Below are 14,581 nucleotides of genomic sequence, written 5' to 3'. Positions count from 1 at the left end.
TTGATGAAGATCCATGAGTCTTTTGTCTGCATTTTTTTTAACCCTTAGCAGCCCAGATCAGGGTGTGCATGAACAGAAGAAGACCAGGAGGAAAGAAGCTGCTTATCCCACCTCCTGTTCATGTTTCAGCTCAGGCCTCGGTTTTCAAAAAATATGAAAATATTTGTTAAAATGGAGGTCAGGGTATTCTCAAAGCAGTGCCTGCTGCAGGTTTGGAAGGTACCTTGCAAATGGGACACTGGTGATGTTAGTGGTACTAGCCAGTAAGACCCTACAATAGCTGTAAGCATAGTCTGTAAGCTAATTAAGGTAGCATGTTCTCCTACATGTACTGCACCGCCACTGAGAGTTAAGATCCACCTAGAAAGATGCCGTTCTGCAGGACCTCATCTCTTTATGGGCCACCTTCTTGCCAAAGCTCACTCATTTTGCTTGACTGTCTGTGCTCAATCCCTGCTGCTTAGGGTTGCCAACCTCCAGGTGTTACCCTAAGTAAGCCTCCACTTTAGTTGGGGGGAATTTTCTGAAGACAGGGAGCGAGAGGGGGTAACTAGGATCGATAACCTATGCATACCAGGACAGTCCTGCATGAAAACTCTCAAACGAGCAGGCAGTTGTACAGTTGAAATGGGTTTTATTAAAGAATTAAGAACTAAAAACAAGAAATATATCTCAAGCAATGAGTGCACACACATGAAACACACAAGAGCTGAGAAAGAGAAAAATGGTGGGATCTGGATAGAATTTCAGGGATGGGTATAGTTATCATTCGTGAAGGGACGTCCAGGGAAAGCAGCACTGAAGAGGAAAACTACCAGTGTTTCCAGGAGCAAAGGAAAGAGCCCCCGCGCTAGTGGGGGTGGGTGCACGGATCCAGAACACACACACACACTATGAATGGCCAAAGGACCAACATTTATACCCCAGAATGGGCCCTGAGGCGGTATAAGGTAAGCTGGCAGGGAAGCCAGAGACAAAGAATTGATTGCTTTTCTGGGGCTCGAAGAAAAAGATCGGAGAGGCTTGATGAGTCGTCAGGACCCAATAGAACACCTGGACTATTCACTTGAATACAGATTGATTGCTGGGATGAGTTTGGTTAAGGTATGTAATGGCCTGCTCAGAGCACTGATTAAATCACCTTAGGGTGACACAATAGGGATTAGCTAGCCCCATTTTCCAGCTATGGACACCTTAGGGCCAAGGGAAAAGTTCAGAGGCCAACCACCTTCCTGCCAAGGCTTGACCAACAAGATGGATCCCAAAAACCTCTGAGAGGCATTCATTTTGTGGGGAGCAGTGTCTTGCTCTTATGTCAACCTTTGTGGCACCCCTTAGCAGTAGGAGAGGTCCGACTGCTTACACAGGTAGTGGCTGGTGATCTCTAGCTATTACAACTGATGTCCAGGTGACAGAAATCTGTTCGCCTGGAGAAAATGGCCACTTTGGAAGGTGGACTCTATGGTATTATACTTCATTCAAGTCCTTCCCCTCCCCGAATCCCTTCCTCCTCAGGCTCCACCCCCCAAATCTCCAGGTATTTCCCAGCCTGGAGCTGACAACCCTACTGCTGCTACCCAGATTTGACCACCTTCATTCAAACAGGGCAGCTAAGCAGAAGTGGGCCACCGAGGTTGTTGAGGGACCCCTACCTGGGACGTGGGCCTCATTAGCTGCCCAACAATGCCACGCCCTAATTCCAGCCTACACCTACATTGCTTTCCTGTGCTAAGTAGCTCCAGTCTATTTCCTCCATGCAACAGATGAGGGGTAAATGGGATAAAATAACCATGATGTTTTAATTGCTCTGCCTTTTGGAGTGCGGGGTAAGCTGTTTTATTTGCACATGCCGACAGCTCGAGCCCAGATTCCTCTCTGGACTGTGAAATGGCATTAAAAACGGCAGAGAAACGGATCTGACAGCAAGCACTGAGTGACGTCCAATCTCCACTTATTAAAGAATATAAATGAAGCAGGGATGGGTTTGGGGAGCTGATTTGATATGTCCATCTGGGGCTGTTTCAGAATGACAGCAATAGTAGCATATTATTAGGTGCCAGGATTATGTTCTTGTGAGAGATGCCAAGCGAATCCATGTAATTCTGCACAAAAAGGGCAAAAGATTAAACAGCGCCTTTATTGCCAGAATCTTAAAAAGGGTTGAATGCTCTTCACAGTCACTTTTGCTGATGTTTTGGGGTAAATGGGGGTGGGGTGGGATTGTTTGTTAGCCAGCAAAAAATGAATGGATTGCAACTTTTCAAATATTCACCAGCCTAGAATGGAAAACAATCCAAACATTTAAAATGAATCTAAAGTTCAGATAATTGGCAGGGCTGCGTTGCATAAGAATGAGACCGTGTCAGTAGCAATAAAGAAGCAGACAGCAGAATGAAAATCAAAAGTTTTCACCGCGTGAGGAATAAGCACTGGAGGCCCATCCCCGCCCCACGCGAGAATCTGCATTGGGACCAGAGACATTCCAATTTTATCCCTTAAGGATTTGGAGTCAAGGGTATGAAGTGGGCCAACCAAGTTTGCAGATGACCAAATAATGTAGGGAGGTGACAGAATGTGCATACATCTGGAGTGGATTTCAAAATTCATTCAAGATGTTGCAATTAGTTGCAGAGCTTTGGTGGAATTGGATGCATTTTGGTGAAGTGGAATGTGTTTCATTCTGCTCCACCAAAATCCTGAACCTGACTGCAACATCGAAAGTGGATTCTAAAGTCCACCCCGCTTGGAGTCATTCTGCCCATTGGCAAAAGTGATTCTGGTGGCCCTGCTTATTATCTAGAACAGGGGTTCCCAAACATTGTTGAGACTGTGGACATTCCTGTATTTTAAGTACAGGTAGTGATGCTCAAAATCTTACAGCAAAGGCTGTTACCATACTGTATATGGAATGAGAAATGCCTGATGTTCAAGCAGGTTTCAGAAAAGGAAGAGGCACTAGAGATCATATTGCAAATATATGCTGGTTATTGGAGCATACAAGAGAATTTCAGAAGAAAATCAGCTTGTGTTTCATAGATTACAGCAAAGCTTTTGACTGTGTGGATCACAAAAAGCTATGGCTGGTTTTAAAGGAAATGGGTGTGCCTCTACATCTGATCGTTTTGATGTGCAACCTGTACTCTGGACAAGAGGCCACAGTTAGAACAGAATATGGAGAAACGGAATGGTTTCCAATTGGCAAAGGAGTCAGACAAGGATGTATTTTATCTCCCTATCTCTTCAATCTATATGCAGAACATATAATTAGGAAAGCTGGATTAGATTTAGATGAAGGTGGAGTGAAAATTGGAGGGAGGAACATTAATAATTTGAGCTATGCCAATGACACTACATTATTTGCAGAAAATAGTGAAGATTTGAAATGACTAACGCTGAAAGTTAAAAGAGAAAGTGCCAAAACAGCACTACAGCTGAACATCAAGAAAACAAAAGTAATGACTACAGGAGAATTACACAACATTAAGGTTGACAATAAGGAAATTGAAATTGTTGAAGACTTTCTATTCCTTGGCTCCACCATCAACCAAAAGGGACACTGCAGCCAAGAAATCAGAAGGAGATTGAGACTTGGAAGGGCAGCCATGAAGGAGCTAGAAAAGATTTTGAAGTGTAAGGATGTGTCACTGGCCACCAAGACTAGATTAATTCATGCCATCGTATTTCCTATTACTATGTATGGGTGTGAAAGCTGGACATTGAAGAAAAGTGATAGGAAGAAAATAGATTCCTTTGAAATGTGGTGTTGGAGGAGAGTGTTACCGAGTCTGTGGACTACCAAAAAAACAAATCAGTGGGTTATAGATCAAATCAAGCCTGAACTGACCCTAGAAGCTAAAATGACTAAACTGAGGCTATCGTATTTTGGTCACAACACGAGACGACAAGAGTCACTGGAAAAGACAGTCATGCTAGGAAAGGTTGAGGGCAGCAGGAAAAGAGGAAGACCCAACAAGAGATGGACTGACTCAATAATGGAAGACACAGCCCTCAATTTGCAAGATCTGAACAAGGCTGTCAAAGACAGGACATTTTGGAGGACTTTCATTCATAGGGTCGCCATGAGTCGGAAGTGACTTGATGGCACTTAACACACACACACAGTGGGTTCCAACCTGACCTGGATGGCCTAGGATAGGCCAGCGGGCTTAACCACTACACCCCGCACTGGTTGTTGCTGGGTGAGGAGGAAGGGGAGGGAAACTGATTGCATAATGATCCCACATCGAACTCCAGTGGACCCAGAGATGCAATTTGTGCCAGGGATCCTACGTCTTCCAGAGTATCCAATTCTTCCCAATGTTTGTATCCAGCAAATATTGGATGCTATTTTTGTAAGAACCTAACGTTTTCAGAGAATAATTGGGAGGAACCAAGGGGGAATTGTTGGCAGCTGAATGCAAGAATAGAAAAACAAAACCCCCGGGAGCCAAGTGAGGTAGACAAATCAGGGGAAATAATGTCAACAAACTCCTTCTGCAAACATGCAAAGAAATCCAAAACTCAGCAGCAGTGAGCAGATGGCACTAAAAGCAATGTGATAAAACTGATAACTGGGGGCTCACCCAAACAGCAAACACACAAATAAAAACAAGGCCTTACTTTAACAATATGGGAGAACAGGATGCGAGAAAGCTGCTCCCTCATTAAGCAAAACAGACTTAAGGGGACATTTCAGGGCAAAGCTCTCAGAAGCACCACCTACAGAACTCCAATGAAATCTCAGCCAGCGCATGTTCCTAAAAGAACATAATCCCTGTGCTTGTAATGAAGACCTACTATAGTGTTTGGTATGGTGGTTAGAGGGCCCGACTGGGATCTGGGAGACTTGTCTTTATAGCCCAACTGTGCCCCAACGCTTGTTGGGTTACCTTGGGGAAGTCCCTTTCTCTCTTTGTGTGTATGTGTTAAGTGCCGTCAAGTTGCTTCCGACTCATGGCGACCCTATGAATGAAAGTCCGCCAAAATGTCCTGTCTTTGACAGCCTTGTTCAGATCTTGCAAATTGAAGGCTGTGGCTTCCTTTATTGAGTCAATCCATCTCTTGTTGGGTCTTCCTCTTTTCCTGCTGCCTTCAACTTTTCCTAGCATGACTGTCTTTTCCAGTGACTCTTGTCGTCTCATGACGTGTCCAAAATACGATAGCCTGAGTTTAGTCATTTTAGCTTCTAGGGTCAGTTCAGGCTTGATTTGATCTATAACCCAGATTTGTTTTTTTGGCAGTTTACGGAATCCGTAACACTCCTCCAACACTCTCCTCTCTCTCTGAGCCTCACCTTTTTCACAAGATTATAGTGAGAATAAAATGGAGGCAGGAGAATCATGTACACCACCCTGAGCTTCTTGGAAGAAGGATGGGATAAAAATAGACTAGATGGATAGACAGTGGCAGTGCCCCCCAACTGCCTGTAGTATGGTGAGTGATCAAAGGAACAGGGTTGTAGTTGACGGGTTGGATCCAGAACAGAATTTCCACTTGTGCTAGATCTCTTGCGCAAGCACAAGAAAAGGACAGTGGTAGACTCTGACATCAGGTCAGACTTACAGTATCCCTACTTGCGTTTCTGCTTGCGCAATATGATGTGCAACTGATTTCTGGGCACTTTAACATAGAGGAAGAAAGGTCTAGGTGTTGCGCAAGATCTTCTGCGGGCAGAACTGCGCTAAGTCCATTAATGTTTCCCCTTGCACAATGCTGGATCCAAGCCAGTGTCTGGCAGTTTCCATTGCACTGTTCATTGTATATATGATACGGTTTTATGGCATTGTTCTCTAATTTTGCAATCCTCATATATTGCATTACCTGTTGTATGTAATATGTTGTTTTACTGAAGTGTTCTTCCATTTGGTAATCCTGCTTTATAGTCTGTGTTGCCCTGTGTTTTTAGTGTGTGGTTCACTAATCTTGTAATTAGGGTTGCCAGGTCCCTCTTTGCTACCGGCACGAGGTTTTGGGGGAGGAGCCTGACGCGGGCAGGGTTTGAGGAGGGGAGGGGCTTCAATGCCATAGAGTCCAATGGCCAAAGCTGCCATTTTCTCCAGGGGAACTGATCTCTATCAGCTGGAGATCAGTTGTAATAGCGGGAGATCTCCAGCTAGTACCTGGAGGTTGGCAACCCTACTTGTAATCCAGCTGGCTTTATGTATTCTGCTGTCCTTGTTTCATTATTTTTAACTGTGTAGTCTGCCTTGAGCCTCAGTGAGAAAGGCTGGACCAAAATAAACTAAACCTTCCCTGGAGGTTTTTAAGAAGAGGTTAGATGACCATCTGTCAGCAATGCTGATTCTGTGACCTTAGGCGGATGGTGAGAGGGAGGGCATCTTGCCCATCTTCTGGTCACTACGGGTGTGGAGGGGGGAGGTAGTTGTGAATTTCCTGCATTGTGCAGGGGGTTGGACTTGATGGCCCTGGTGGTCCCTTCCAACTCTATGATTCTATGATTCTAAACAGATTAATGTGTGTGTTAAGTGCCGTTAAGTCGCTTCCGACTCATGGCGACCCTATGAATCAATGTCCTCCAGAATGTCCTATCTTCGACAGCCTTGCTCAGATCTTGCAAATTGAGGGCTGTGGCTTCCTTTATTGAGTCAATCCATCTCTTGTTGGGTCTTCCTCTTTTCCTGCTGCCCTCAACTTTTCCTAGCATGACCGTCTTTTCTAGTGACTCTTGCCTTCTCATAATGTGACCAAAGTTTAGTCATTTTACCCTCAGTTTAGTCATTTTAGCTTCTAGGGTCAGTTCAAGCTTGATTTGATCTGTAACCCACTGATTTGTTTTTTTGCCAGTCCAGGGTATCCGTAACACTCTCCTCCAACACCATGTTTCAAAGGAATCTGTTTTCTTCCTGTCAGCTTTCTTCATTGTCAAATTAATACATGGATAAAAATAAAATTAAATACCAGAAGATCTCTCAGTCACTGATCAGAACTGCTTAGCTTCAGCTTGGTTTCTGCCTAATATACCTTCCAACCATTGCCTGGGACATTCCAAGCCTTTCAAGCCATTCTGAGCTGGGCAAGAAGAAGAAGAGTTGGTTTTTATATGCCGACATTCTCTGCCACTTAAGGGAGACACAAACTGGCTTACAATAGCACCTTCCCTTCCCCTCCCCATAACAGACAACCTGTGTGGTAGATGGGGCTGAGAGAGCTCTAAGAGAGCTGTGACTAGCCCAAGGTCCCCCAGCTGGCTTCATGTGGAGGAGAGGGGAAACAAATCCAGTTCACCAGATTAGCCGCCACCGCTCACGTGGAGGAGTGGGGAATCAAACCCGGTTCTCCAGATCAGACTCCACCACTCCAAACCACCACTCTTAAACGCTACACCACGCTGGCAACTAAAGCAACATATCAACAGATAAGCTGATACTTACACACACATATTAAATTTCTACCAGTGCCTAGCTGTTCACTCTTATCAAGGGGGAGGGGGTTCGGTGCGCTGACTCATAAAAATTGCCAAGCGAATGAGGAAATACATGCACGTCTCATGCTTCTGGTTGGCTACGCAGCTAACACGATCAGAGGCCATTCCAAAGTTAGTCGCTGGAAAGGCATCTCTAAAGCAAATACGTTTAAGTTAGTAAACAGCTAAGAAGGCCCTGGCAATCATCTGATTCAGAAAACCCGTGAACCGGGACACCCTTGACAGTTCATCAACCATCATAAGGAAAGATGCGACGGTTTTGAAAGCCACCAGGCTGAAAAGAAACAGGGATCTGTGGGAAGGAATATGATTAACTCTGATTAGAAGAGACCGGGAAATGCTTGGATGACTTCAGAGCTATGAGCATTACTTACCCTTAAAATCTATGCTGTGCCATATGCCATAGTAGCTGAAGATCTCTTACTATTACAACGGATCTCCAGCTGATAGAGATAAGTTCACCTGGAGAAAATGGCTGCTTTGGCAATTGGACTCTATGGCATTGAAGTCCCTCCCCTCCCCAAACCCCGCCCTCCTCAGGCTCCACCCCAAAAACCTCCTGCAGGTGGTGAAGAGGAACCTAGCAACCCTGTCCTTAGCTGGCAGCCAATTTTGTGAAAACGAGGATCAGATAAACAGTGAGCGGGGAGTCCTGAGAAACTGTCTGCAAGGGCAAAGCAAACCCAGGGGAGAGCAGAATCAGATTATGTAGATTCACTCCTGTAAAAAAGAGAGACGGTAGAAATCACTGAAGTGAAACCGACCACGGGGAAGGGCCATAAAACTGGCAGTGAAGAACACAGGCCTGATTAGACTTTCGACCTCTGTGTGTCCAGACCCAGAGAAACTATTTACAACAAGTTATGTAATGACAAGTACCGGGTATTTGCATAGGTTGGCCAACTGGCCATTTGTCTGAATAAGTAGCTTACGTGGGAGCAGGTTCATCCTGCCTCTATCAAAATCTTGTTTTGCTTTTAAAGTTACCAAGCCAGTTTTTCTGGCTAACTAAAAGTGAAAACACAAACAAACAAACAAACAAACAAACTCAAAAAATTATCTCAGGCTTAATTTTTTAAAAAAAATATCTTGTTTGTTTCATTTCCTTTGAAGGGAACAAAGAGGCCTTCCTGATCTATAAGCAAGCAGCTTAATGCCATCACTAGGGTTGCCAACCTCCAGGTACTAGCTGGAGATCTCCTGCTATTACAACTGAGCTCCAGCCGATAGAGATCAGCTCACCTGGAGAAAATGGCCACTTTGGCAATTGGATTCTATGGCATTGAAGTCCCTCCCCTCCCCAAAAGTCTGCCTAGTAAACGTCGGGATGTGACATCACCCCATGGATTAGGAATGACTTGAACACATGAAGCTGCCTTATACTGAATCAGACCCTTGGTCCATCGAAGTCAGTATTGTCTTCTCAGACCGGCAGCGGCTCTCCAGGGTCTCAGGCAGAAGTCTTTCAGATCACCTACTTGCCTGGTTCCTTTAACTGAAGATGCCGGCGATTGAACCTGGGACCTTCTGCATGCCAAGCAGATGCTCTACCACTGAGCCACAGCCCTCCCCACAGAAAATAGAAAAACAACCCTCCTAAACCTCACTGGGCTCAGTGGACTTAGAAGGATGTAACTCTCCGTAGGCCGGCTCTGTTATGAACCTTCTGCTTCTTGGAGTACGCATGAAATGGTTACTCAGCAACCCCTAGATGAACCTTCCAAGAAAGATATTTCTACACAGTTGTTATTAAGTACCATCAAATGACTGAGACTGTATGCTGGGCATCCCTACCTAGCAAAAGCATAACAACGTTGTGGTTGGCTGCTGTACAGGCTAGGGTGATTCTTCCAGCTTTTCATTAGGCATGTACAAATTTACTCTGTTTTACTTGCTTTTCCTATTGCACGTTGTCATTGGGAACCTTTTCTTTCCACCCATTTTCATTGCTGGCGTTTGCCATTCATCTGCTTCTTCTATGGCATTCGCCTGCCGTTGATACATGGTTGATGCAAAAAAAAAAAAAACAGGTTTCCTTTTTAACTCTGTTGAATTTCCCGAATGCAGTCAGGAAAAAAACCAGATTAGCCTCTGCCGCTCATGTGGAGGAGTGGGGAATCAAACCTGGTTCTCCAGAGTCCACCGCTCCAAACCACCACTCTTAACCACTACAGCACACTGAGGCTATTCTGTTGGCGTCGAGAATTCCGGAACATTCCACAACTTTTTCTTCATACGATAGCAATGCACATTTGTTAGTTGGATGTTCAACAACTTTGTTTTCGTTCTTCTACAACTTAGTTTCAACTTTGCTATATTCTACAACTTTGTATTCTTCATACGATAGCAATTAACATTTGTTAGTTGAGCCCACCCAGTAACCAGGATGTAGCCCCAATAAGCACTGGGGAGGCACATGGTGGTTAAAGATTCAGAAAGGGCGTGGTGCTTTGCAAAGCAATTCAGAGTCTAAAACTGTTTTGTTTGTTTAGTTCGTCTAATTGTGTTTTCACATACTGTGGGCAGCTCTGCGGTTCTTCCAGAGAAGAGTGATGTGCTGTTCCTATTCATCTGTTTTAAGCCCATCATTCTGTTTGATTGACAAGCACAGAGGATACTGAAGATAATGATTGTCTCCAAAATATCTAACTAAAGGAGTCATCAAGCATGACTTCTTAATATTCTGCATAGGCCGGTTGTTCCTGCAGGTGTGCGTGAGACACACAAATATTATCTTTGCTTACTTTATTGTTTGCAAAGAACTCCAGTAAACATGGAATCAAGAGTTCTTGGATTCTCATGAAATTGTGAGTGCTTGTAATAATAAAATGTAGCATCTATCCAGAGCTTTAGTGTTGATGGAGAAATGAACAGTTAGATTTGAGTCCAGTAGCACCAGTAGACCCAACAAGAGATGGATTGACTCAATAAAGGAAGCCACAGCCCTCAGTTTGCAAGACCTGAGCAAGGCTGTCAAAGATAGGACATTTTGGAGGACATTGATTCATAGGGTTGCCATGAGTCGGAAGCGACTTGAAAGCACTTAACACACACACACACAGCACCTTAGAGACCAACAAAATTTTCTGGGTATAAGCTTTCAAGAGGCAAAACTCTCTTCGTTGGATACCTGTATGCGGTAACTGAACAAGGGAGCTTTGACTCTCGAAAGCTTATACCCCGAAAATCTTGTAGGTCTTTAAGGTGCTACTAGATTTGAATCTGATCATCCTACCACAGACCGACACAGCTACCCGATGAAACTATCTTGATGGCCAAATGAAACCTCCATGTTCAGAGGCAGAGTAGACACCAAGTGCTGGGAGGAAGGCTGAGAAACAGGGCTGGCAGCTCCCCACCATCTCAAATCCTGAGACTCATGGGGTTGAGCCTAGTGATGTCACAGCGTGGGACCTGAAGGTGTCACACTGAATAGCTAGGGTTGCCAGGTCCCTGTTCGCCACAGGTGGGATGTTTTTGGGGAGGAGCCTGAAAAGGGTGGGGGTTGGGGAGGGGAGGGACGTCAATGTCATAGAGTCCAATTGCCAAAGCAGCCATTTTCTCCAGGTGAACTGATCTCTATTGGCTGGAGATCAGTTGTAATAGCAGGAGATCTCCAGCTAGTACCTGGAGGTTGGCAACCCTATGAACAGCAGGTCTTCGACATAGCTAGTTAGGGTTGCCAACTCCAGATTGGGAAATTCCTGGAAATTTGGGGGGTAGACCCTAGAGAGGGCAGGGTTTGAGGAGGGGAGGGATCTCAGTGGGGTATAATGCCATAGAGTCCATACCCCAAAGCAGGCATTTTCTCCAGGGAAACTAATCTCCATTGCCTGGAGATCAGTTGTAATACCTAGTGATCTCCAGGTCCCACCTGGAGGTTGGCAACCCTAGCTAGCACACATTCACAGCTATGTTAAAGTACTTTTGTTAGTACTGAGATTCAATAAGGCATCACCAGGCCCACCCTATGAGTTTCAGGGGATGGGAAGCTCCCAAACATATTGGAAACAGGAAGAATCATTGGCTTCTATGCCCTATTGGTAGCCCCTATGTGGGCATATCTCTCTCTCTCTCTCTCTCTCTCTCTCTCTCTCTCTCTCTCTCTCTCTCTCTCTCTCTCTCTCTCTCTCATATTCATCCTGCCCATTCTTCAAAGACCTCAAGCGTCACACGTGGTTTACTCCTTCCATTTATTTCTCCTCACAACATTTCTGTGAGGTCAAGCAGAATTATCACTGTTACAACAAAACACATTACGTACTCCTCCTTGGGGAATCATATTTCTACACACACATTTATGTGCTTCTGATGGTGTGATGATGCGTTCAATAATAGAGTCTCCCCACCTGAAGGATCATCCCTTGAACACATATGAAGCTGCCTTATATTGAAGCAGACCATTAATCTATGAAGGGCAGCATGGTCTACTCTGGCAGTGGGTGTCCAGGGTCTCAGGTTGAGGTCTTTCATCTTACCTGCTGCCTGAGCTTTTCAGCTGGAGATGCTGGGGATTGAACTTGGGACCTCTGGCATGCAAAGCAGATTGCGCTACCGCTGAGCCATAACCTTCGTGTGCCACCCTCCCTCACCGTTGTTGTTATCCTTGGAACCTGATCACTAGCTGACCTTGGATTCTGATTTTGATACTCCCCTCTGGCTTCTACCTGACTGGTAGCTCCACACTGAATACTGGCTCTAGGAAGCCTCCCTCTGCCTTCTGAGCTGGGAACTCAGAGGTGTGGGGAAGTTCCAGTGTGGTGTAGTGGTTAAGAGTAGTGGTTTTGGAGCGGTGGACTCTGATCTGAAGAACCCTACTCTGACCACTCTACCGTGAACCTTTTTATCATATTATTTTAACCAACACTTTTATTTGGAAATTGAGAGGTGTGTATACTTTTTTTTTAAAAAAAAGAGATTAATACAAAAACATGAAGGACTAGAAACTTTACTCCTTCTCCAATGCCTCTGTTTTTGTGACTTGCTCTGGCTGTGAGAAGCCGCGGCACAATGATGTAAGCAGGGAGTTCTCACGGTTTGTTCTTCTCGTCTCCTTTGTGGGGGACGGGGCAGATTTGTCCTTGACTTTAGTTCTTGGAGGGTTTTCTCTAATTAGGATGATGGAGAATTAAGAGGTGCCAGGGCAAGAGAAGAACAGTGACTCCTTAATAAGCGTGAATTATTTGTTCACCTTCCCAGCTCAGCCTTTGCTCAGCCCTCTCCATCTCAGGCTGCTGCTTATTATAAAACAGAGAGTGGGGGGGAGAGAGAGAGAGAGAGAGAAAGAGAGAGAATCCTAAAAGGCAGGAAAAGAACAAAATAGAAGGAGCTTCATGCCCAGCTGACACCCACTGGGCCTTCTGTCTTGCCAAAAACGTTCATTAGATCTGCTTGAACAAAGTGTGAGGAGCCTGCTGATCCTACATCTGCTGCCGAATTTCTCTTGTCCTGCAGAGGCGGAGCTGCTCTCAAGATCCCCTTCCCTCCCCCCAAGTGCTGTACAGCTCGTGGTCCAAACGGATCAAGCACCCACTAGGGTTGCCAACTCTAGCTTGGGAAATGCCTGGAGATTTGGGGGGGAGGGGCCGAGGAGAGAGAGGGCTCAGCAGGGGTTTGTTACCATAGAGTCCACCATTTGAACTCATCTCTAGCCTGATAACCAATCTGGTCTGATCTCTAGTCTGATACTAGGGGTGTGATACCATAGAGTCCAGGGGGAGCTGATCACTAGTCTGGAGGTAGCATTGTTATATTATTATTATTATTATTATTACTACTACTACTATTACTATTACTATTACTATTATTATTATTAAACTTTTATCCCGCCCACTATCCCAGCTGAAGCCAGGCTCAGGGCATTTGACATCAAGTAAAACACCATAAAACAATAAAATACAAGAAAAATTCAATACTAAATTAAAATCAACCATTCTGAATTTAGCACAAGTAGGCGCTCATTTCAGCAACACAGGACTGCATCCGGCCCAGGAAAACTATCAAGGTCCCCAGTCCCCTATCAAGAATCGGATGGAAGAGAAAGAGGAAGGGGAAGGGAGACTAAGAAATTCTCTTAATTCTTCTTGATCCAATTTCTCCCTGAAATCCAACAATCCATTTCTTTCCCTCTTTTTAGTGAATTCGGAGTCAGCTTCTAATCTAATCATTTTGATGAAAGAGAAAGTTGAAGAAAGGAGGGACAGGAAGGGAGGGTCTGCCAAATTTCAGAATTTCACTCTGTAGATGCTCAGAGGCAGGCAATGTCTTCCCAATCCTTCCTATGCTCCTGCTAGAGAACCACTGTGAGGTGTCTAATGTATAAACAGCCGCAAGGTCTGAAATTAGAAAAGGGTGTTTTGATTTCTCTACAATCAAAGAGAAATGAAAGAGAAATCCCTCTTTCTAAAAAAGGGAGAGAGAGAGAAGAGAGTAAAAGAAATCAGTGACTATATCGAAAATGGCTATCGCTCTGACCTGGGTTTCATCAGATCTTGGAAGCTAAGCAGGGTCAGCCCTGGTTAGTACTTGGATGGGAGACAGCCAGGGTTGCTGTGCAGAGGCAGGCAATGGCAAACCACCTCTGAATGCCTCTTGCCTTGAAAACCCTATGGGGTCACCGTAAGTCGGCTGAAACTTGACGGCACTTTTCACCACCAGCATATCCAAAACAGTAAATTGCAGAAAAAAGAAATTCCTCTCCCCATAACAACATTATCTGGAGGTGAGTTGTAATTCTGAGAGAACTCTAGGCTCCACACAGAGGTTGGCCACCCTGGCACCCACTCAATTCCAGATAGATGGCCATTATCTTGTACTCCATCATAGATTGGCAGATCTATCAAGCTATTATACCATGCTAAGGTAGGGTTGCCAACCTCCAGGTAGTAGCTGGAGATCACCCGCTATTACAACTGATCTCCAGCCAATAGAGATCAGTTCCCCTGGAGAAAATGGCCGCTTGGGCAATTGGACTCTATGGCACTGAAGTCCCTCCCCTCTCCAAACCCCACCCTCAGGCTCCACCCCCAAAATCCCCAGGTATTTCCCAACCCAGGGCTGGCAACCCTATCCTAAGGGCCAATTCCAGGTTTCATGTAGTGTCAATGAAGAATAGTCTCCAAGTGGACAAAAGTTATC

Source organism: Euleptes europaea, chromosome 17, assembly GCF_029931775.1.
Source record: "Euleptes europaea isolate rEulEur1 chromosome 17, rEulEur1.hap1, whole genome shotgun sequence".
In the NCBI taxonomy this organism is placed as follows: domain Eukaryota; kingdom Metazoa; phylum Chordata; class Lepidosauria; order Squamata; family Sphaerodactylidae; genus Euleptes; species Euleptes europaea.
Note: the sequence above shows the minus strand (reverse complement) of the source record.